This window comes from Ursus americanus, chromosome 10 (assembly GCF_024610735.1).
Source record: "Ursus americanus isolate L20-20 chromosome 10, mUrsAme1.1.p, whole genome shotgun sequence".
Classification (NCBI taxonomy): Eukaryota; Metazoa; Chordata; class Mammalia; order Carnivora; family Ursidae; genus Ursus; species Ursus americanus.
This window is the reverse complement of record NC_142136.1, coordinates 28,110,244-28,133,624: the sequence shown is the minus strand read 5'-3', so window position 1 is coordinate 28,133,624 and position 23,381 is coordinate 28,110,244.

The window sequence follows — 23,381 nt, the reverse complement described above, 5'->3', positions numbered from 1 at the left end:
GAGATTTAGGTTGAAGTTCTTTGTTTCTTTGTTTCCTTTTTGTTTGTTTGTTTATGGATGTTCAATTGTTCTAGCACCATTTGCTAGAAGACTATTCTTCTTTCATTGAATTGCTTTTGTGTCGTTGTCAAAAATCAGTTGGAGATATTTGTGTGGATCTATTTCTAAATTCCTTATTCTGCTCTTTTGATCTCTATGTCTATCCTTCTGTCAATACCATACAGTCTTGAGTATATGGATATATCATAAACCGTAATATTGGGTAGACTGATTTCTCCCATTTTCTTATTATATTTCAAGAATGTACTAACTGTTTTAGGACCTATGCCTTTCCATATGAATTTTAGAGTAAGTTTGTCTATGTCCACAAAAACATAGACAAAGTCTCCTTGCTGGGATTTTGATAGGAGTGTTAAACTTATAGATCAGTTTGGGGAGAATTGACATCTTTATTACACTGAGTCTTTTAATCCATGAACATGGTCTGTCTCTCTGTTTATTTAGGTCTCCTTTGATTTTTGTCATGAGCATTTTAATTTTCAGCATATGGATTGTGTACATGTTTTGTTAAGTTTATACCTAAGTATTTTATTGTCTTTGAAGCAATTGTATGAATGGGAGTTTTTAATGCAATTGTCCTGTTTCTATCCAACCATTATATATTATGTGTATTGGGTGGAGGGGGCAGATAGCTTGTCTTTTATTTTGTAGGATGTCAGACCAAAAGGAACCACATCTTGATCTGATAGAGGGGACTGGGCATTTCCCAGAATTTCTAGACTTTAAGTTCCTTTAATAACTAGATGAAATTTTCGGGTTGTCTTTTTTGAGAAGGGGTGGACATATTCTATGTATGTGAAGGAAAGAGCACATGGGTCTTTGCATGGCCAAAGAGGTGGATTGTGGCAGAAATTGTCTCCTAATATTCTGTTATTCTTGTTTACACAGTAATAGAATTTTTAGAATTTTTCACAAGATCACCCAATTTATGACTTCATTTTTCAGCCTCATTTACACCGAAGTATAGCCATGTGATGAAGCTCTGGCCAATGGGATATAAGAGGACAAGATGTATGGAATTTGGGGTCATATCTTTAAAGATGAGGAATGTAGACATTGTGATTCCTCTTCCTTCCCTTTTGCTCTCTGGAATGTGAATGCAGGGCTGAGCCCTTCTTGATGTGAATGAAAGCAACACTCTCCATTCACATCAAGCAGATGCGAACAGTAGTAGGGATATTAAACAAACAAGTTGGAAAGAGCTGGGGTCCCTGAAGTGTGAAGCCATGATATCAGCCAAAAACTGTTTATGCTCAGTTTTGGGCCCTTATGCAGAAGTTGAACCTGCATCCTAACCTATAATTTACCAATCAAGAGATAAGAACTGTTCATATTTGGGGATAGTGCTTAGCAGTCATTTTTCTATGTGACTATCTGATTGAGATTATACTCTCATTTCTCTATACTTACTTTTATTAAACAATATATTACGACTGTCTTCTTTGTCAAAAGATGTACAACTATGTTTATACTTTCAAACAATGACTAGCATTCCAGTATGCATCTACCATAATTTAATTAACCTTTTTCTCATTATTGGAGAGTTTTTGCTATGATATATAGTACTATAATCCTTGACCACATTTCTGACCATTTTTTTTTGGATAGATTATTAGAATTAGTTATTATTTAAGCAAGAGAATAAGGCTCTTTAAAACTGACAAATTGCTTCCAGAAAGTTGTACTAGTTTATTTGCCCAAAAACACTATAGGAGAATGTATGTTTTCTTGTCCCCTTACCTAGAAAATTAACATTTAAAAGTTGCTTTTCTTACTTGGATATGTGAAAACAATATCTCCTTGTTATTTCAATTTGCATTTTTAAAATGACCGAAAGGTTGAATTATTTTTCTTCTTTTTATCAGACCCATGAAATTCTTCTTCCATAAATTAGCCATTCATATTGTTAACAGATAAACTGAGGCACCTTACATTTTGAAATTTATTTGAACAAATACCTGTTCGAATCAGGGAGTGCCGAAACAAAAGTGGTTAGCAGAGCTCCACCAGCAGGAGCCAAGGACAAGGCTTTTAAAAAGCAGACACAGAAGCAAGGAAAGGAATAATTTAATTGGCTGAAGCTTCAGCAGTTACTTTATTTGGGCAAGTCCACGTGGCTGTTTGTGATTGGTTTTTCTTGAGCTTGATTTCTTAACCTTGAGGCATTTTCAGGCATCGACTGTGGCTTCGGTTTCTTTTTGTTCTCATAGAAAGGCTGCTAAGACCCCAGGACCACCTCCATCTTGTTTAATTACCTCCACAATATTCATTTCTCATATTACTGTTTATCCTTAAATGATGATTTTGTTATCCAATTTCCATTAATTCCTTCTGTATTCAGAATACTCTTTCTTTACAATATAGCATATGTTTTCCTCATTTGTTCTATGTCTTTTGACTTAATGATATTTTCAATTAGCAAAAGTTTTGAATGTGAAATGATTTAAGATATATGGACATTTTCCTTAATTCTTCCATTAGTTTTATGATGAGAAAGCATTTCTTTCTTCAGAAATAGGATCTTTTTTCAAATTTTCTTATAGTTAAAATATTTTTAATTTTACGTGGATTTCTGAAAGCAACTTAAAATGTAATTTAGTGTCTGGTATGAAGAATCTAAATAGTTGTTTCTTCATACATAATTTTCTCAGTGACATGATTTGAACATTTCCTTCCTTTTCCATTGTTTATGATTCTTGCATGATCACATATTACATTTTTACAATAATACATTTTACTATAGTTAACACTGCTGTTTGATGTATAGAAACTTGTTATGAGAGAAGATCTTAAAGTTCTCATCACAAGGAGAAATTTTCTTTTCTTTTTATTATATCTAGATGAGAAGATGGATGTTAATTATACTTATTGAGGTAATCCATTTCACAATATATGTAAATCAAACCATCCTGCTGTACACCTTAAACTTACACAGTCATGGATGTTAATTACTTCTCAGTAAAACTGGAAACAATTTTATTTTACATATACCAAGGTCAATATGGGTATCTATATTAATTCTTCTGTTACTCTTCAAATAGTAACTATATTTTTATTGGCTCTTTTAAATTATCTAGAAAAAATTTAATATAAAAAACCCAAAGAATATAGTAATCATTCATATTCCAACTACTGAGAAATAATATTGATCAACATTTTTCACATTTTTTTGTATCCAATATTTTAGTGATTTTGGCTGTGTAATATTTTATTATAACTGGTGGGGCAGCTCTCACTTAACTCTTTTTTCCAAAAGTTTCTTTTCTATTTTTACTTATTTATTCTTTAAGTGAACTTTCAAACCATTTTATTAAGTTCTCCTAAACATTCATTAAGAGTTTTATTTTTTAGAATTTTGCTGATCCATAAAATAATTTACAAGGAATTGATATTCCCAACCAGAAAAATCACATTCTCTTATTTTCTTGTATTTTCTTTCCATTTCCCAATAGATTCTCATAGTTTTTGTGAATATGAATATCACATTTTTTGAGTTAAATTATTTTTCAGTATCCAGTGATTTTTAAAGGTTTGGTATCTTTTTCCCCCCATTGTATCTTCAAATTGGTTACATGCTCTTGCATGGATTTGAAGAACCTAGTTTGGAATGGTTAGACATCTTTCCTAAATTCTACGGTACAGTGGAAGAATGAGATTTGTATCTATGTTTTTTGAAAAATTTACATATTTCTAAATGAAGTGTAGTTGACAGATAATAGTATATTGGTTTTAGGTGTACAAAATAGTGATTGCACCATTATATACACTACAAAATGCTCAACACGAAAAATCTCGTCACCGTCTGTCACCATACAGTGTTACCATGAGAGTCTTTTTACTAAGAGTACAAGTACTCCTTCCATCCTGTTCCATTCTATCACATTCCGACATTTGGCCAAGAGCCTAAAAACTACTGATAGAAACCAGAATACAAAACACCGTGTAATACGCAAACAATGAATCATGGAACACTATATTAAAAAACTAAAGATGTACTGTACGGTGACTAACATAATAAAAAAAATTTAAAAAACCAAACCAAACCAAACAAAAACACCGTGTCAAGTGCTGAAGTGGCGAAACAATATTGTGAGAAGTGGCCTTTGCACTCAAGATACATCTTGGGGGAAGACAAAAACCAGTGGAAAACACACGCAATTAATTAAAAAACAATGAAAGAGATCAGCACAGTTGTTTTGCAAAAGCGATTGTTCCTGGACTTCTGTGAACTGAATGAATGCAAGAGGAGCTTTCACTAGCTTTCCTGTTTTTGCTGTTGCCCATTCAGCACCCTCTTTTGGCTGCGGCACTTTTTACCGCTCCTCCTTGTTTCCGTTCTGGCTTCTAGATGCCCGTGGCTGTGTATGTACCAATGTTAAATACACAGTCCGCGTCCTCCAGCTGGATGCCCTGCTTTTTGAGAAATGTCTGTGGTTTTATTGCAACAAGTCCTAATGAAACTTGGTCCAATTACATAAACTTATTAAATATGACATGAATAACACGCCACCTCCGCTGACGGCTCTTGTGCTTCGCTCCCGACGCCGCTGACAATAAACAGCCATTCCCCCAGCCGGAGAAGCTGTTGCAGATGGCTGCCTCCGCTCCTCCGCCGGCGGCTCTTCCTCAGGAAGCTGACGTGGCTCCACAGCCGCCCACACGACGCCATCACCAGGGCGCTGATGAAGAGCAAGCCCGGAGCAGGCCCGAGAGGGGCTCATTCATCACCGGATAAAAGTCTTCCCGTCTCCAGGTGCAGGAAGGAGAGGTGGGATAGTATCAGGGGCAGAATTCATCTGGAAGTTCGATTTATTTTTTAAACAAATACTCTAGAACGTATTCAATCAAGAATTATGCCCTTGAAAGTAGTCGCTCTTCTTAGGAGAATTTACGTGGCTTTCTCACTTTTCTCGAGAGATTTCTTTGAGCACATGCCTTCGTGATATTATTTCGCAGGTCTTCTGTGGAGCCTCATTTTGTTTCTTTGAGGATGGCTTTCACTCCTGGAGATAGACAAAATTTTGGGAATTAAGTCTCCTGGGTAAAGCTGGTGAATAAATTAGATATCCAGATGTTTGATGATGACTGATGTATGATTGTGCCGTGATAAAGTTGATTTTTAGTTGGGTTTGAACTGGCTTTAATGACTGGGGAGTTAAACATAATGGCAGCTCATTGGTTTATGTAGATTTATAGGTTTATAATTCCTGAGGTTTCTCTTTTTTTTTTTTTTTTTGAGGTCAAACTCATTTGTAAAAATACATTCTAGGTTGTCTACTTAAATGCCAATCATATGATCTGAATACCTCTTTCGTGTCTTGTCAGGAAATTGTGGGATTAACCAGAGCTTCACTATGTCCTTCTGCTGCCAAATTCAGATTGCTTCTCATTTAGTTTGTTCCCTGTCCAAGGGCCTGATAAAATCCATTTATAACACAGTCTCGCCCAGTCCCTGATGGAGGAGATCATTTCTGAGTATTAAAACAATGGATTGATTAATTGTTGGCCACTTGGCTATTTCAGTGGTTTTCTTTTTCTGGAAAATTGCAGCCATTTTATATCTTACTTTGTTATAGTTTGACAAAATCCAAACCTGAATTTATTCTCCTAGGTGATATCTCTTAACCTCATTCATAAGGAAATAGACCTTCTAAAGTGACTTTGATGAAATATGAATAGGCTTACTCAACCTTTTAGAAAAGCAAACTGGATGCTTAGATCATGAAATTCAACGATCCAATGATAATCATGGGACAAGCAAGGGCAGCCTTGAAATGAGGAAGAGGAGGTGGACCAAAGAGGAATAAAGAAAAAGACTTCTGGAAGCACCAACAATACAATAGCTGTCACCCCGTAGGAACAATGTGCCACCTGCTATGCACTATACTATGTTGGGGATATTACCTGTATTACCTCATTCAGTTCTTGCTTCTAACTGTATTCCATAGCTATCTTCCTTCCATTTTATGGATTAGTGCTCAAGATCACACAGTAATACGTAGTAGCACTTGGCTTTAAATCCACATTTTTCTAATTATAAAGCCCATTTCTTTGTTCTATGCCTTACTTGATTTGCACTTTGACTAGGGCTATAAAAGATGTGTTGACTATTATGGTAGAAGAAAGTAGGTTCTTATTTTCTTCATTGAAATTCTTATCGCTAGTATAGAACTTGGCTGAAAATGTAGAAGACATAAGATGGGATAGAGAAACAAAACATAAGAATGCAGTAATAGCCAGGTTTGGGTCCCTGGAAAAGTCATCTAACGAAAAAAGATGGAATTGCCTGCCCAAGCAATAGCACGTGGAGTGAGTTTCCTTATTTAAGAATAAAAGCATTTCGTAGTCACCATTTTGCATAATCAAAAATGTGTAAGGGAGGTTATCTTTACACAACATTATACACTTTGATGTTTCCATTCGCTATGCCATTTTGGCTTTCTGATACAACACTCACTGTATAGTCAGTCTCCCTCTGAGAGCTTTCTTCCAGATCAAAAAAAAGATGGAGTGGCACGGATTATTTTGGTATGTGCATTGCACCTTCTCTGAGGGAGAAATGTTTGCATTTCTGCAGTAAGGTCACTGGGAGACTAGCTCTGCACATAGAATTTCAAATATAGCCTTTGTACTCCATTTCTCTCGGTTAATTTACATATTGTTGCTGTCTCACCTGTTAGCTTTGCAGAGAACATACATTCAAGAAGAGTAGAAAGTTTGCTGCTGCCCGATGATGAGGTTGAGATATTTACAGTAGATGGAAAACTAGATCCAAGTGGGAAGGATTTCTTGTAAGATTCTTGTCCCCTCTCTCTCTCACTGGAACAGATTTTGAGAACATCGAGAGAGATTCTCTGTTTTGCTTCACTTGATTCTTTGTTTTACATCATCTTTCATAATACTGTTCATCCCCTTCCAGTCCTTTCCACTTTCTAAGCTTATTTTGTAATTTTTTTGCCACACTTTATTGTTAAATTGATTGTTTTGTCGTTGATTTCCCCCATTAGACCATAAACTCTGTCTTGTTCAAAAGTGTACACTTAGCACGTAGCCAAGCACTTGACACTCATGGATTATTTGCAGAATGAATGAGTGTTAATTGAGTGGTTGGCTTCAATAATTTTTTTTACAGGATCACTAACACATTTCCCTCAATATTCAACTAGATTGTTTTGTTATGGATAAATGGTATCTTATTTAAGCAATATAATAATCTGAACGCATAAATATATTTTGCAAAGAGTGTACAAAAAAACTAAGATAAGCTGAGAAATTGGGCAGAAAAGGAGCCCCCATGTATGCAGTTATCAGCTCCTTTTTTTTCCCTCCAGGTTGCAGAGAGCTTGACTCTTCTCCAGCTTACACTTCTCTCTGCAGCTGCTTGCCCATGGGGACTCTGCAAGCTTCCAAAGCTGAGCAGCCACAAAGGCTGCTGAGAGATTGTTGCCCATGGGGAAACCGAGGGGTAGTGCGACTTTGGCTGCCAGTGCCACTAGAATTTATTTAGATTTTAGCATGATAATCCAGACACTGCCCACATTCTCAGAAAGACACAGGTTTAAGAGAAGTTTATTTACCAATATAATGAATAAATCTATTTTTTTTTCCTTTTGAATTAGAAGATGGGTCATACTGAAGACAATGTAGATTCTTAGGTGTTCATCTCTATGAACTTTTAATTTAGTTTTCTTTTTACATATTTCCTCTTTTATTTGAATTTTTTTTGGTGGAAGAGGAAGGAATGCAGAAAACATAGAAAAATTATTTGTTATAATTTTTATTCTTACTCAAAAGTAATATGAAGTATCCATCTATTTCTAATAAAAAGACTCATATGGATGAGTTAGCCTAATTTAAGTCAAGTTTATTCCTCAATACCAACATTATAAGCCTATTTAATTCAATTCAACAAATACTTATTGGCCATTTTCTCTCTGGGTAATGAATGTGAGTATGTGATCCATATAATATATAATAAATATATAAATGAAACTGAAAATAAGACCAATCGTTCAAGCTATAGACACACAAAAATGAACACAACAAAAATGTGGACAACATTTCTAAAAAAAAAAAAACCCACCCATCTAAGTAGAAAACCAAGATGATTGTATGGGACTTTTCCTTTTTTAATTTAAAATTTTCTCTGATTCAATTCCTGTAATTACTATTTTTCTTCCAAAGTCTGTAGGCTGAGTCCATGAGCTGCCAACCCTGTGGGCCTGAGATACTTGGAAAATAACTAGGATGTTAAAATTTCAAATAGAGTTTGGACCTTCCATTTCCTTAGGCAAATAATTGTTCTTGTGTTGCCAACTCTACTGATGATCTTTTGCTTCTAGAAAATTTTGAAAAAGAAATCCTCGGAGTTTTTTGTTTTTTAAAAATCAACTTACAAAACCCAAACAGGCTTGCCTGGTGTACTATAATAGTTTCTTCCTGAAGATTTCTCAGGAGAGTGAAGTGATCAGAAAGAAAAGCGATAGGAAATATTTGCCTTTCTTCATTTAAAAGACAAAAACAAAACAAGAGAATAACAAACATTTGCTATTCCGAGGAAGCGGAAGAAAGGTACAAATCATAAAACTTCATTAATATTGTAAAGCTTGTTAATATCATGTGGCCTTCATAAGTTCCTGTCATTTGATATACTTGCAGGAGAAAAAGATCCAAAGACGAAACCATTGGTAAGTAGTAATTTTGTGTGCATGTATATTGCTGCCACGGAATTTTGGGGACACATGTTTGGGTGCTCCCATTATGAAGTCTGGTTCATTCACTGGCTTGCGCTCTAAGAGTGTCATACTCTGCTACTTCTGTCTAGTGCTGTTGGGTTCACTTAGGGGGAATCAAACAGAAATATGACCCTTCGCCCTGTGAGTACATGGCTAGACCACTTTAGGCAGAGCGCCCTGGAGCACAGTGGACGAAGGACTAAGGTGCTTATGCAGAGGACTCCTAGTGCCTGCGCCGCTGAATTGAGAATGAGTTTGGTTAGAAGAGAATGGCTGTAATACAAAAGTGAAAGAGCGAACCTAGCTTCATCCGGAAGAAATTGAACAGGGTAGAGGGAGCTGCTACTTACATATCGCGGTTTGAACTCCACGGAAATTTTGTTCGGAACTGTTAGTTGGAACTTCTTTTCCTGGCTCGTTCTGCTGGTGTGAGATCTGAATCTGAGGTGCTATTAGAGAAGGCAGGTCTGAATGGAACAGGCAGCATGTGAGCATAAGGGTCCATCAGTGGACTCCCAAAAGGACAGAGGGTCTTGCCAAAGATTCTGAGGGGAGGGAGCAAATTTGGAATTAAACAAGCCATTTCAGTTCTACTTTTTAGACTTTGCAAACCCTTTAAAACCAATCTTGTTTTCAACACCTATGTGATACCCTCCTTGGACTAAACAAGTAACATTTTAGTTTGGCTTCTGTTTTCCTTTAAAAAATTGGTATGGCTGAATATTTTATCATAGGCTAAAACTGAATTATCCTGTTTAAGTAGCATCTTGAAAGTAGATCACATAAAAACAAAATAAAGCCAGATAGTTTTAGCAAATGTATATCGGCCTTTAGAGAACTTATTTTGGTAACCAGTTCAATTTCTTTTTTAATCACATATTTGTGCTCCACTGGAAGATCTGCTGATTTTAGAGTTCTAAGTAACACTAGCCCCACGAAGTTTTCATCCACCAGATCTGCTCCTTACCAGCTTGTCTTGTGTAAGAAACTTCTGGAACATGTAAACAATCATGAGGTACAGATAGATCTCTCTCTCTGTCTCTCACCTTAGTTCCTAATTGCTAGATGTAATTCTGGGTATAAGTAGTTGCACAGGAAATTTTCTTACCTTTTCTAACAAATTTATTGAAGTTTTATTTAAATTCCAGTTAGCTAACATACAGTGTAATATTAGTTTCAGGTGTACAATATAGTGTTTCAGCACTTCCATACAACACCCGGTGCTCATCACAAGACGTGCACTCCTTAATTCCTGTCACCTATTTAACCCATCCTGCCACCACCTCCCCTCTGGTAACCACGTTTGTTCTCTTGAGTTAAAAGTCTGTTTCTTGGTTCGATTCTCTCTTTTTTACCCTGTGCTCATTTGCTTTGTTTCTTAAAATCCACATATGAGTTAAGTCACATGGTATTTGTCTTTCTCTGACTGACTTATTCCACTTAGCGTAACACTCTCTAGCTCCATCTATGTCACTGCAAAAGGCAAGATTTCATTTCTTTTTATGGCTGAGTAATATTCCATTATGTGTATATATACCATCTCTTCTTTATCCATTCATCAGTCGATGGACACTTGGACTGTTTTCATAATTCGGCTTGTAAATAATGCTGCGATAATCATCAGGGTGCATGTATCCCTTTGACTTAGTATTTTATGTTCTTTGGGTAGATAGCATAGTACAACTGCTGGATCGTAGGGTAGTTTTATTTTTTAACTTTTTGAGGAACTCTAACAAATTATCTTTAATGTAGAAGTAGGTGGTGTGTTTTCCTTCCACTGATCTAAGTCCTATCCCAGAAACTCATTCTCTTATTTATATGCTAAACAAGCATTGATTGAACATCTACAGTGCAACAAGCATTGTGCTAGACGTGGGAGGTATAGACATGAAGAATCCTCCCATGGAACTCATGGTCAAGTGGGGGATAATCACAAGAAACCAGAAATGCCAATTCAGTACAGCAAATGCTATGCCGGGGTGCCCTATGAACACAGGGTAGAGCCCTATAACCCAGCTGAGGGAGGAAGTGGATTAAAATGGAAAGATCATAATTGAGCTGAGTTCTTAAAGGATGAGGGGAACTTAGTTAAGGCGGAGAAGTCTAGATGGGGTATTTTAGCTCAGTAGTAGAGCATCTGCAAAGGAATAGTGATAAGAAACACGAGGGAAGGTCATTGTGTGTGGTTGAAGCATTGGCAGAACATGGCGTCAGGTAAGATGAGTTAGAAAGTAGCCACCATCTTGGCCTTGCATGTCAAGAACATGGACTTTAACACAAAGCAAGGAGGACTTTAACCTAAACTCATGGGCACAGAAGCATTTTAAGCAGGTGAGTGAGGAGATTTTGCATTTTCAAAAGGCCACTCAAATAAGGTTGAGGAGATTGTTTTGGTTGAGGCGGGAAGAAGCTCTTCTTTTGAGAAGATCAGTCAGGAGATATGTACCAAGTCAGCTGAGATAGGAAGAGTTTTTGAGCCAAGGTACTACTGAGTTGCAGGTAAAGGGATAGGCATATGAGTTACTTAGGAGGAAGATTCTTTAGGACATGGGATGATATTGTGGGGGAGAGAATTTGAGAGATGGTACAATCAAGGGTCAATTGCAGTCTTCTGGCTTGGGTAATCAGGGGTTCCATTTACTGAGATAAGGATGTAGGAAAGGAAGACTTAGGGGACAAAATTATGAGTAGGTGGAATCTGAAGGTCTGTGGGACATAACTGGAGATGTCCAGAAGGCAGTCTGTGTGGAGCTCAGAAGAGTCATGGGGGCTGGAGAGAGTGGGGACCTCAGTAGAGAGGAGCTATTTACAGCCAAGGTGTGGCTGAGACATCCAGAAAGGGTAGAGGGAAATCAGTTACGACACCAATATGGACATTTAGGTTATTGTCATTCACTGGGAATGGAGCCTTGGTATCATGTGTGAATATTTTAGCCCCCTTAGAATAAAAAACAAACAGATTTCTGCCTGATTTTTAAATTAATTCATTTCTTGTTCATTATACCTCTCTGCTCCTACTCTCTTGTGTTATTCTCTGTAATGATGTGATCAGTTGATCTGTACTTTCCTGGTAATCACAAGGCGCATATTACCGAATGGGCTTAATGGTTTCTCTTGACTGCTACAAACATCTGCTATCAAATTTTACTTATCCGCTGTATGTTTTTTCTACCTTTAATAAATGTGAACTTTGTGATCATAAAGATCCAAGTCAATGCCCAACGTAACTGGAGACTTTCTTCCCAGGAAAAAATATTTGTTGAGTGCCCATATTTTCCAGACGTTTTCTAAGATCCAGGGATTCAGAGGTGAACATCCTCAGCATTTACGCAGAGGTTACGGTGGGAAAGCCTCAGCCTTCAGTCCTAGACAACAGAGTAAGAGACAGTGGGAGCATGTGCAGTGGGCTGGAGGTGGGGAAAACCTGTGCATTCCGCAGAGGTCAGGGAAGAGCAGGATATCCGCAACTTTCTTCCATCGTATTGCATTAGTTGTAACTTCTCTTGCTTTGTCATCTGAACACTTCCCCCCAACTTTGGGCTGTACTATGTCATCCTTTTTTTATGCCCATGTGTTTTTCATGTCTCTCACTGTTACTTGATTATTTTCCTTAGCCCCTCCCCCCATCCTGTCTCCAGTGATCCATTTTCCTAATGTTGTGGAGAGTGCAATGTTCTTTTCATTCATTCTCTATGACACTGCAGCATTTGACCTCTGCAAGCAGCATCTACCCAGGTGCCTCATGTGATTTGTTACCTGTGTGTATACAGCTCTACAAACCGAACACAGGGATACAAAGGAGTAAGGTCACTTTTGTAAGAGTGACATAGGTGTGTTTTCTTTCCTAAGTGAAAATGATCCCGACGTGAGCCCCCAATGGTAAGGCAAGGGCTTTGATTAATTTCCCGAGTTGTAATACACAGTTCTCTGTAAGCTTGCCTTGTTTTCTCTTGGGACCACCGATGTTCATGTCTGGGCTGGACGGCTGTGTGCGGTGAGCTTCAGGCTGCATCACGCTCAGTGCCACAGGGTGGTGTCTGCCCAGCCTCACTCTGCTGCTCTGTGGCCATCTGAATTGTGCTGGATGGTTCTCCTCCATCCGTGGCTATTTGACCACTCCCTGGGGCATAGAAGATCTTCCTACTGTTGTTCTTTAATCTTAATGGGAATCTAAGTCAATTCAGAATAAGCAGTAGAACATCTACTATGTATATAAGACACTGCGCCAAGTGCTAGAGTTAATATCTAAAGAAGTTGCCATCTGGATTATAGAGGGGCTTATAATTTCATGGGGGGGGGATGCAGATACTTACTGAAATAATGAAAGGGTCAGCATTTTGAGTCTTTGCTTTCCTTGCCTTTTTGTTGGATTCTTACTGGGAACCTATTCAGTTGTACCTACTGGAAAGAACTAGTGTGTTTTACACTTTCGTTCTGGGGGAGGTGTCCTCTCACCCTCCCCTTTCTAAGATAGCAGCCTCCCCGCCAGACGCACTCTTTGTCCCCTTTCTCTGCTAAACTTTTCTTTTTCGTATTTATTATCATCTAACGCAATATACATTTACTTATTTTTCATATCTATTATCTCTTTTCTATGCCATGAAGACAGGGATTTTCATCAGCTTTATTCATTGCTGTATCCCTAGTGCCTCAGTAAATATTTGTTGAATGAACGAGTAAATAATTCAATGCATGTACTTACTCTTTCCACAGATACCTACCATGTGCCATGCACTTAGGATGAAATGGTGAATAAAATTTCTATGATCCTGCCCTCATGTAGTTTACATTTGGCGGGAGAGACTGACATTAATTAAATAGGCATATAAATATGTAATGACAAACCCAATTTGTATATCCTGTCCTCATAAGTGATCAACAACAACTAAAAACCTGCTTTACACTGTAAACTTTTGACTGTCTAAACCTGTCTCTTAATCCGCAGAGATTTATCATCACTGTATTGGTAAAGACAATAAAATTGAACATTTCCTGGCAAACAGACTTGTTTAAGAGCTAATATAACACTATACTGCCCTCTTCCAGTCTGTCTAGTATTTGGAAAATTAATTTGACAAAGAAAGTTAATATCACATATATAGAATGTCTGTTCGGAATATTTATCCAGTAGGATGCAGGTAGATGTGAGTAGCTGCAGACATAGTCTGGATTAATTTGTTTTCAGAGGAGTCTCTTATTTCAACAAATGAAGTTTGGGAACTTTTAGTGCTGTTACAAGGATATCAGATTTTTTAACATTAATCGTAGAATATTCTAAGCCCATTGAGTTTCATTGACTTTTAAAATGAATTACAACCTAGTCTGAACTTTCAGTTTCAAAACATAAATGTTTTGTTCAAGAAGTGCTTTTGGAGTTTTACCTTATTACTTTAAAGGTTGATACGATCTCTTTGACTTGAGATTGAATCTTCGGGGGCAGATATAATCACATTAGTTTTTGTAGGATTATTTAAAGAGGATGTTAATCAGCAACTGCTCAAGTTTTTCTTATATTCACTTGCCGAGGAGTAAAAATAATATTTGCTTGAAAGTTTCATCCATGATTAACCTCAGTACTGTAATACTGCTTTTTCTTGTTCAACTCCTGTAATAAGCAATCTCCCGAGTAATAGTTGGTAAATAAAGTTGTCATATATATTGACAGTAATAGCTAAACTATCACTGCCCACAGGCGCCCCTCCCCACCCCAGATTTTAGGATTGCAGAATTAACATAGCATTTTTTTTTTGAGATCTAAATACATAGCAGCTGCAGTCTTTTAAAGTCTCATATCATTTTGTTAGCACAATGCCTGCCTACGTGAGCAAAAACATGGGAACTGCATCCTAATGCAGTTGACAAGATTTTTTATTTTCATGATTACTTCTCTGCCTTTTTTTATTTTGCCTGCAGGCAAAGGTTGGCATACATGTCAAGAGAATGTTCTCCAGCTGGGGCCTGCAGTACAGAGAATTGTATATACCAGAGGGCTCATGGGACTCTAGGCAGATTATTATGGTAATATTGGAGGCTGCTGTCCTCTCCCTCCCACAGCTGGGCCGCCTCTCTCATTGTAAGTATTGAAGCAATATGTTTTGCAAATTATACGTTGGGAACAACAGGGACCCAGTAAAGTGAAGAAAAAGAGAAACATTGCAAAATGTTGCCTTTAATATTATATTTTTCTTGTTCATCAAGCAAAATAAATTAAAGCTTTAATTTTTTTTAATTAAATGAGGATCGTATATTGAAAAAAGAGCTATAAGAGTAAAAACTTAATATTGATTTTATTGAGTGAGAGTTTCAAGAAAATATCATTACAGAGAAATTAGACAGTAGCCTGATTCAAGAGAATCATGGTAAGATTACATAATAGCCTTTATTATGGATTTCAAAAATCCTTTTGAGTCCAATGAAGCTGGGTTAGCAAAAACTGCACAAAAAAATATCATTTTAATTAGTTCTAATGTGATCTCGTCATGGTCCAGCTGTTTCACGCAGGATGAAAATGCTTGTTACTTTATTAGTAATGCATCTTAGAAAAAAAATGTCACTTCTGATTTCAAACATTGGTTATTAAAGTACATTTTAATACAACAGTAGAGCAACATGATTGATTTGGTGAAATGTGGCATTAGTGAAATTCAGGCAAAAAGGCTTAAAAGCCTTCTTAATTGAGGAAGAAATGTTTTCCTTCTGTCTGGCCTTCCTTTCTGGAAACAATAATAACAAAACAAGAGTCATATTTCTATTGCAAATTTTGAAGACATATCTTATGAGAGAGAGTAAAAATGCCAATAATCCAGAAATTAGCATTATTTCCCCTTATAGAGCACAAAGTTTCCCCCCAAATTTAAAGTTGTAGGCTAATTTTAACAAATGCTCTGCTGTTTCAGTTTTCAGTAATGAATTTAAATTTATTCATCAGCAAACATTTCCATGTCTGTCTCGATAGAGAATCTACAACTCATTCTTTGGGATTCAGCTTTCATTATTTCAGCGGGTTTTAACTCAACTTCTTCATTCAGAAATGAAATCCTGCATCCTTAGAATAAGACCCTGTGATTTAAAAACTTAGGAGTGTGCTTCAAATCTTCCTCTTCAGTTCTTGGTTTAGCCAGCCGGAGCCTCCTCGCACGAGACAATCATATTAAGTACAACACATTAATTTGTCATGTGTCTCCTCTTCCTTCGCCACAAACCCATAAAACGGCTCACCATGTGCCATTTCGTGCCTAATATATTTATCCAGTCTATTTATTTGATATCATGCCAATATATTTTAGCTTGCTATTGATAGGGGTGTCCACACACAATTTATTCCCCTCTGCCAGATATTCATTTAGGAGGAATTGAGTAAATAAGAGGCTGGTAGGAAGTGATGTTCAGCGTAATTGCCAGCCTCTGTGATCTTTACTGAATTATAGTTATCATTTGGAGGTGGTAGTAATGGGGGGGGGAAAGGCAGCAATTCTCTATTGTTTTTCAGTATTGTTTCTTGTTATTCCAATCACTGTCCCAGTGTTTAGTCAAAGAGAACAGAAATACTCGACTTGATTGATGTGACCGGGGAACTTACTTGTTTATTTCAAGCCTCCACTGCTTGAAGCAGGACAGGGCTGTTTTACCATCCTTTTCGTCTTCTTGACACGCGAGGGGCGCCTGGGTGGCTGAGTCAGTTAGGCGTGGGACTGGTGATTCAGCTCAGGTCATGATCCGAGGGTCACGATTTCAGGGTCATGATCTCAGGGTTGTAAGATCGAACCCCGTGTGGAGCCCCATGTCGGGTTCTGTGCTGGGTGTGGAGCCTGCTTAAGATTCTCTCTCTCCTGCTGCCCCACCCCCTCCTCACTCTCTAAAATAATAACAACAGCAATAATAATAATAATAATTCTTGTCATGTGGACTCAAGCAAATTTATTCCTTTGAAAGTCTTAAGAGACTGAACAAAAAGCATCTTTTTTTTTTTTTTAAGATTTTATTTATTTATTTGACAGAGAGACAGCCAGCGAGAGAGGGAACACAAGCAGGGAGAGTGGGAGAGGAAGAAGCAGGCTCCTAGCGGAGGAGCCTGATGTGGGGCTCTATTCCAGAACTCCAGGATCACGCCCTGAGCCAAAGGCAGATGCTTAACGACTGTGCCACCCAGGCACCCCAAAAGCATCTTTTGATTTTATAAAATAGGCACTTTTCTCAATGATTCCTTCCTGTGCTTTCTTGATGTGGGAGAGCCTTTGCAGGCAAAACAATTTTATAATCCCCCATTTAAAGATTTTATTTTTATTTATTTGAGAGAGAGAGTGAGCGAAAGCAAGGGGGAACACAAGTGGAGGAAGCGGCAGAAGGAGAAGCAGGCTCCCCACTGAGCAGGGAGCCCGATGCGGGGCTTGATCCCGGGACTCTGGGATCATGACCTGAGCCAAAGGCAGACGCTCAACCGACTGAGCCACCCAGGCGCCCCAGTAAGCCCCCATTTAATGTTAAGCAACCAGTTCTTTCAAATGGGGACCCAACACACACACACACACACACACACACACACACACACACACACACACAGAGACACACACAATTTTTCTACACATAATGTCATGCTATGGTGGATGGTGGTAATATGACGTTGTCTTGTGATTTTGCTGGTGAGAGAATATAGGCACCATGAAGGTCTGGGAAAGGAGTAGGGGCTTGCTTTTCTATTTCTCTGATCATACTGATTCTCATATTATAGACCCAGCATGTGCTTCACTAATGATGAGTAGATGATGTAATATTCCACATTAGATCTATTCTCCTTATTTTTACTTGAATTTTTATTAACAAAGAAACATGCTTTTTTTGGGTGATGTTTTTCACGTATTGAAAATACAGGTGTCAGTCTGCTGGGCAGCACTTCTAGCCTATTACCTGATGGGAACCAAGTCCAAGTAAAGACACAGCAGTGGCTACAAGATCTTTTTCTCTCTTTCTCCCTACTATTTAAAGATAAGCATGGAGAAAACTGGGGTCCAGACCTAGATTTGGATTTCTATTGTACAAAAGTTAGGATTGCCATCATGCCAAGCCACTAGACAGAGCTTAGCAGTAGAGGAGGTCATGGTGGCTCTCAGTGCTAACTAGTAAACGGGGTTGGTGGCTTTCAGGAACTGAGTGGCACTTTTGGGGAGACTCATCGTATTCAGTCTGTTCGATTCCTATCAATTAATCTTTATTGAGTGCCTACTATGTGCAAAGTGTGGGCCAGGCTTTGCAGGGGATTCAGAAGAAAGTGGAGATACAGTTTCTGCCCTCAGAAGAGTTTACAATTTGGGTAGGGAGACAAATAAGGATAAAGCTTAGGCTACAACCGGCCAAGTTCTGAATGAGCGGCACAGACGTGATGGGCTACAGTACCCCAGCGTGGTCAACACGGGTTAGAATATCAGGGCAAATTTAAGATGGCGGAGCTGAAGAGGAATGTCAACTTCTGGGGGAGAGTGAATGATAGAAATCAAGGGACTGAAGGGTGGAAGTGTTTTAGAGGAGAGTTTCTGAGCACCACATGAAGACTGTCTATCCACTCTATATTTTTGGAGACAGCTTTGTGATAAGGTTTAACGGGGACATTCTCCCAGAACATCGTATCTGTAGGAATCTTGAAACAGGTCCAGATGGGATGAATACTGACTTTTCAGGCCTAGGAAATTAGCAGCTCACTTATATTGACTCCATTTAAATTTCAAATTATTTTGAAGTCTTGGGATACTTCCTACCCATGACCAAGTTCTTCCGGAAGTGTTGCCCACGCACCTGGCTGCATGCAGGCAGACTCAGTTAGTCGGGCTTGACGCTCGCCCCGTCATTTATTGAGCATGAATTCCTTTGACCAAAGTAAAGTCCTTTCTTAATGAACACTGGTGACTTTCACATAGATATATCCTTTCATAGGCCAAGGAAAATTGGAAACTGCTAAAGGAGTTCAGAGAAACACTAAAGGAAATGCTAACAAATTTTGCCAATACTCCTTGCAAGTAAAGGGATATATATATATATATATATATATACACACACATACACACACATATGCTCAAAATGTGTTTTTCTGGGCATACTAGCTAAATGTTTAAGTGCCTGGGCCTTGCCATAAACATTCTAAATGTGAATCTCTGTGATCAGAGTTTACAGAATCTGCACTTTTAACAGTATCCCTAGTTGATACTTATGCACAGTAAACTATGAGATCTACCAGTACACAATTTGCACAATGCATTCTTGGCATTTAATTTACGATGAAACCAGACTGGCCAACTGGCAGTAAAATATCAGATTAGCATCTTGAATTTCATAGATCACGAGATGCTAGTGTGGCTCGAGGCTCTTTTATAGATATTGTCCTATTTCGTTCTCACAAGGCAGGTGTCTTATTTTTCCACTGTACAGTTGGGTAAATCAGCTCAGAGAGGCTTGTGACTATCTGGAGACCACCCAGGATTTAAGTGACAGAACTGGGATTCAAACCACAGCATCCCAGTTGTCTCCATTGTGCCCTATGCTGGTTTCTCTCTGCTGACCCGTAGGGTCCTCGTGTAGCTTCCTCCTTGCTAATCAGCTACGGTAGTATTAGGAAATCAATTTCTTTTTACCAGTAACATAAGTAATACCTGATTAGGAGGAAAACTCTACTAATGCCACATTGCATAATAACCTCACATCCCTTCTTTTGAACGGCCTCTGCCATCATTAGCAAAGATATTTGAAGGTTCAGTGGGCGTGTGCCAACAGATACAAGTAGAGAAAACCAAATACTACACTAAAGCCATTGAATTTAGCCCACATTTATCTTATGAAGGAAAACGAGAAGGGCAGTGTAAGGGCCACGGTAAGGTATGTGCATGAGGGATGATGTCTGTACTGGTGATCCGAATTTTCCACACCTTAACAAACTCTACAATAAAGCATTAGTTAGCAGTAAAGCATGGTGGATAAAGACAGAGCTCTGGAGTCAGATTATCTGGGTATAAATCTGCTTTCTGTCCCTGAAAGCTGCGTGACATCAGGCAAGTCGCTTGTAGTTCCTGAGCCCTAGTTCTATAAAATGGGAATAATGGCAGAGTTATCCTCACAGAGTTGCTGGTGAGAATGGATGAGATGCTTCATAAAAAACCTGTAGGACAGTGTCCGACACACACTAGCATGTGTCATCAGTGTCAGTCATGTTAAAAAACATCAGGCCCATGGTCTGCACACAGTAAACACTCAGATGTGTTTGTTGAATATAAGGCTATGTCATCCATGTTTCCCTATGTTCAGGGGCACCGTGTCCTTTGATAGTTCCCCTTTCTTTCTTTTCATTTGTTTAAAGACTGACCTGATATTTGTCATTTTCCTAAATAGAGATTCTTGTTCAGAACCTGGATAGATTCTGCCTTATTCTTGGAAATGCTGGTATTTTGAAGACAGGTTGGGTGAAGGAAGACGGAGAGGTGGAAGAGTTGGAAGATTCTTTCAGTCATAGGTCTAATACCTGAGGGTGGGCTCTCCCACCCGACTGGTCTCTTTCCTCATCCCTCTTCTTCTGTCCTTGGCGTTCTCTTTCCACTTCAAGACACCCGGAAGCTGGGGATCACTGTCTTTTGTCTCCTACTCTCGAAGTTGAGTTGTGCTTGCACAGAATTGCAGCTCACCCTGTCAGCCACCCCCACCCACCTCCCTCCAGCCCGGAAACACCGCTTTTTCTTGGAAGCGGGGTGTGTGTGGGTGGGGGGAGTGAGGGTCCTTTTTTAACCTGGAACCTTTCAAAGCTAAGGTGTAAATAATGAATTTGACTAAAGCAATTAAATTAGCAGCAACTTAGATAGAGCCAAAAACTATGTAGATGGAAATGAGGACCTTTGGAATAAGTTTGTTTTTTTTTTCCCTTTGAAAAATAGAAACTTGAGCAAAGCTGCTCAGTGTTCAGGTGCTCACAGAATCCACTTGGGAAACTGTTCAAACCACATAGCCTTTGATCACCCGGTTTCCCCCCAAATTCTGATATTTTCCCCCTCTGCCCCGTGAAGAGACTCAGCCCTAAAAGAATAAGAGGTAGAAATAATGGTGTGTGTATGTGTGCATATGTGTGTATTTTTAACACAAATTTGCTCTGTAAATTAATTTTCTCTGTAAATTATTGGGAAATGATCTTTTTTCCCCCCTTTAAAACCTCTGAGTATATTTAGCTTTATATAACTAGGTTTTGTTGTGTCAGAGGCTTTTCTGTTTCTTGCAAGAATTAGTAGCAAACTATCTTAATACCTTAATATTATATTTTGAACCTGATATCTGTACTATTCAGTACATTTGGATTATTTTATTCTGTGACTGCTATTGTAAAAGAAAAAAACTATTTGTTCTTTCACATTCATGACAATTCTGAGTATAGTCAGCATGGGATTAAGTAAAAGATTTCTAACTGCTCCAGAATTCCTGTTTATATGTACGCTATGAAAAGGTTTCTTGAGGGAATTTTATTTTCTGATTCTTTATCAATTTTATTTCTCTATGTATTATGTGGTGCATTGCTGCTATTATTATTGTTTATCTCTACATCACTACTGAAGACAGTATTGCATTTTCTTTCCCTAGATTTTTTTTTTTTTGTCTACCATGAACAACATCAAAGTTTAAATATTTATGGTAGGGATCGTTTTAAGAGGTATTTTTCTTTCCCTCCTAACCACTTCTACTATGAGATGTTATAAGAGAACAATATGAGAAAGTTAAGATAATATTTGTCTTTATTGGTGTTTTCATGCTGTTTTCTAGTTGATTTATATCATCATTTAATGCCAAAATGTGAGACCTGATAAAATAATAATGCAAAATGCTGTATGCTTGCTTGGTTTTTATTGTATCAATTTGTATTGAAAATACATAAAATATTTAAAAAATAATAATGCAAAAATTAATTAGGTCTGATGAACACTGGGGTGTTCATCTTGACAGTCCTTGAGTAACTGTGTTTGGTTCTGCGGAGAAGGCACTGTTGCTTTGGAAGAAATGAAGACTTGGTTGGAGGGAGGCTATAATATCAACTGTCACCTCTCACCCCCAAGTGTTTTCATTTTGTTCAAGAATCCCACAGAGGTTTTATGGGTTGTCACAGTGTTTGTTACTAGGCAGAGATTAATCAACAAGTATTTATTACAGACGAACAGATGATTTACCAAGTGCTTTTCACCTGCATTATTCAGTATCATCCTCATACCGGCTCTGTGAAGTCGGAACAAAACCTCACGTTGAAATGACTAACCATTAACCCCGTAACTGATCAACAGCAGACCTGATCCATTTCTGAGATGCAGCCTCCTACGAGGGGGCAGGGCCTACGCTCAGCGTTTTATGAATAATCTCTATGATTCTCACGCCAATTCTGCAACGCGGGATTGCTGTGCGTAGAGATGATCCGGTCAAAGCCGAGTGAGATCAAGAGGCTTGCCCAACACCCTGCGGTTTGTGGACCAGGACTGACACCGAGGCACGCCTGATCCTGAGACTGCATTAAAGCTCCATGCCACCTCAGTGTCCTTTCCACTGGCTTCCATGAGAAAACTCACCATATATTCTTCACTCATATATTATCCATCAGTAATTCTTCCAATCAGCCATTATAAACCAGCATTTCTCAGCTCAACTGTAAGAGTTATTCAAGGCATGTGAGGTAACTTCTGTCCTTTCATATGGGTTCAAAAGGAACCAGACTTGGGATCTTTTATTAAAATTTATTCTTGCCTATTAAAAAAATGCTAAAGAAGAAGTTCTTTCAAGATCCCTGTAGTAAGGCATATTAGTGAGCATTTGTGCTGGTATATTGTCTCAGCCAAGGGAAAAGAAACAGACTTAAGCTGTGAAAGGAGAATGCAGATTAGTAATTACCACCATTTATCCTGCTTCTGCAGGGTGCAGGCGAGGGACATGGAAGGACCCATGAAGAATGCGAGACAAAATCCTTATCATTGTGGTACTTACAATCCAGCTGAGTAGACCAAATCTACATGTGTGTTCACTGCATGTGTTGTATACCACAAGAGGAATCCTGCTCTCGTTTGGCATTTTGTGTTTGCCATCTCCTGGCTGCAGTTCTAGCTCTGTGACTGTACTGAACATCTATAATTAGGGAATTTTAAATAACTAGAAAATACTTCTGCTTCCAGCCAATATAGAGGAGCAGGGATCAGGTTTATCCCCCCACCTGAAACCAAATAAACCAGATAAAATATTTTAAATGGCAAAGGACAAGGATCCCTAAGGGATAGGAAACAAATAGGGTCAGGTCTATGATTGCTCCAACTAACCGCATGGAGAGAGCGTTGGGGCTACAGCTTGGAAAAGAGGAATCCAGGCTATAACCGGCAGACTCCCTGAATTGAGGAGACAGAGATGTGAGTCTGAGGAGAGAGATGAAGGTGGCTGAAGTTCACAGGACAGAGCATTTGAAAAAGAAACTCTAAAGATCTGCAGAGGCTCTCCTTGAGTATCCAGCTGAGCATTGACCTTTGCATGCCTATGCAGAAACTAACCATTATTGGGGAAAGGACCATCTGAAAGGAGCATAGGGAAAAATGCCTCACA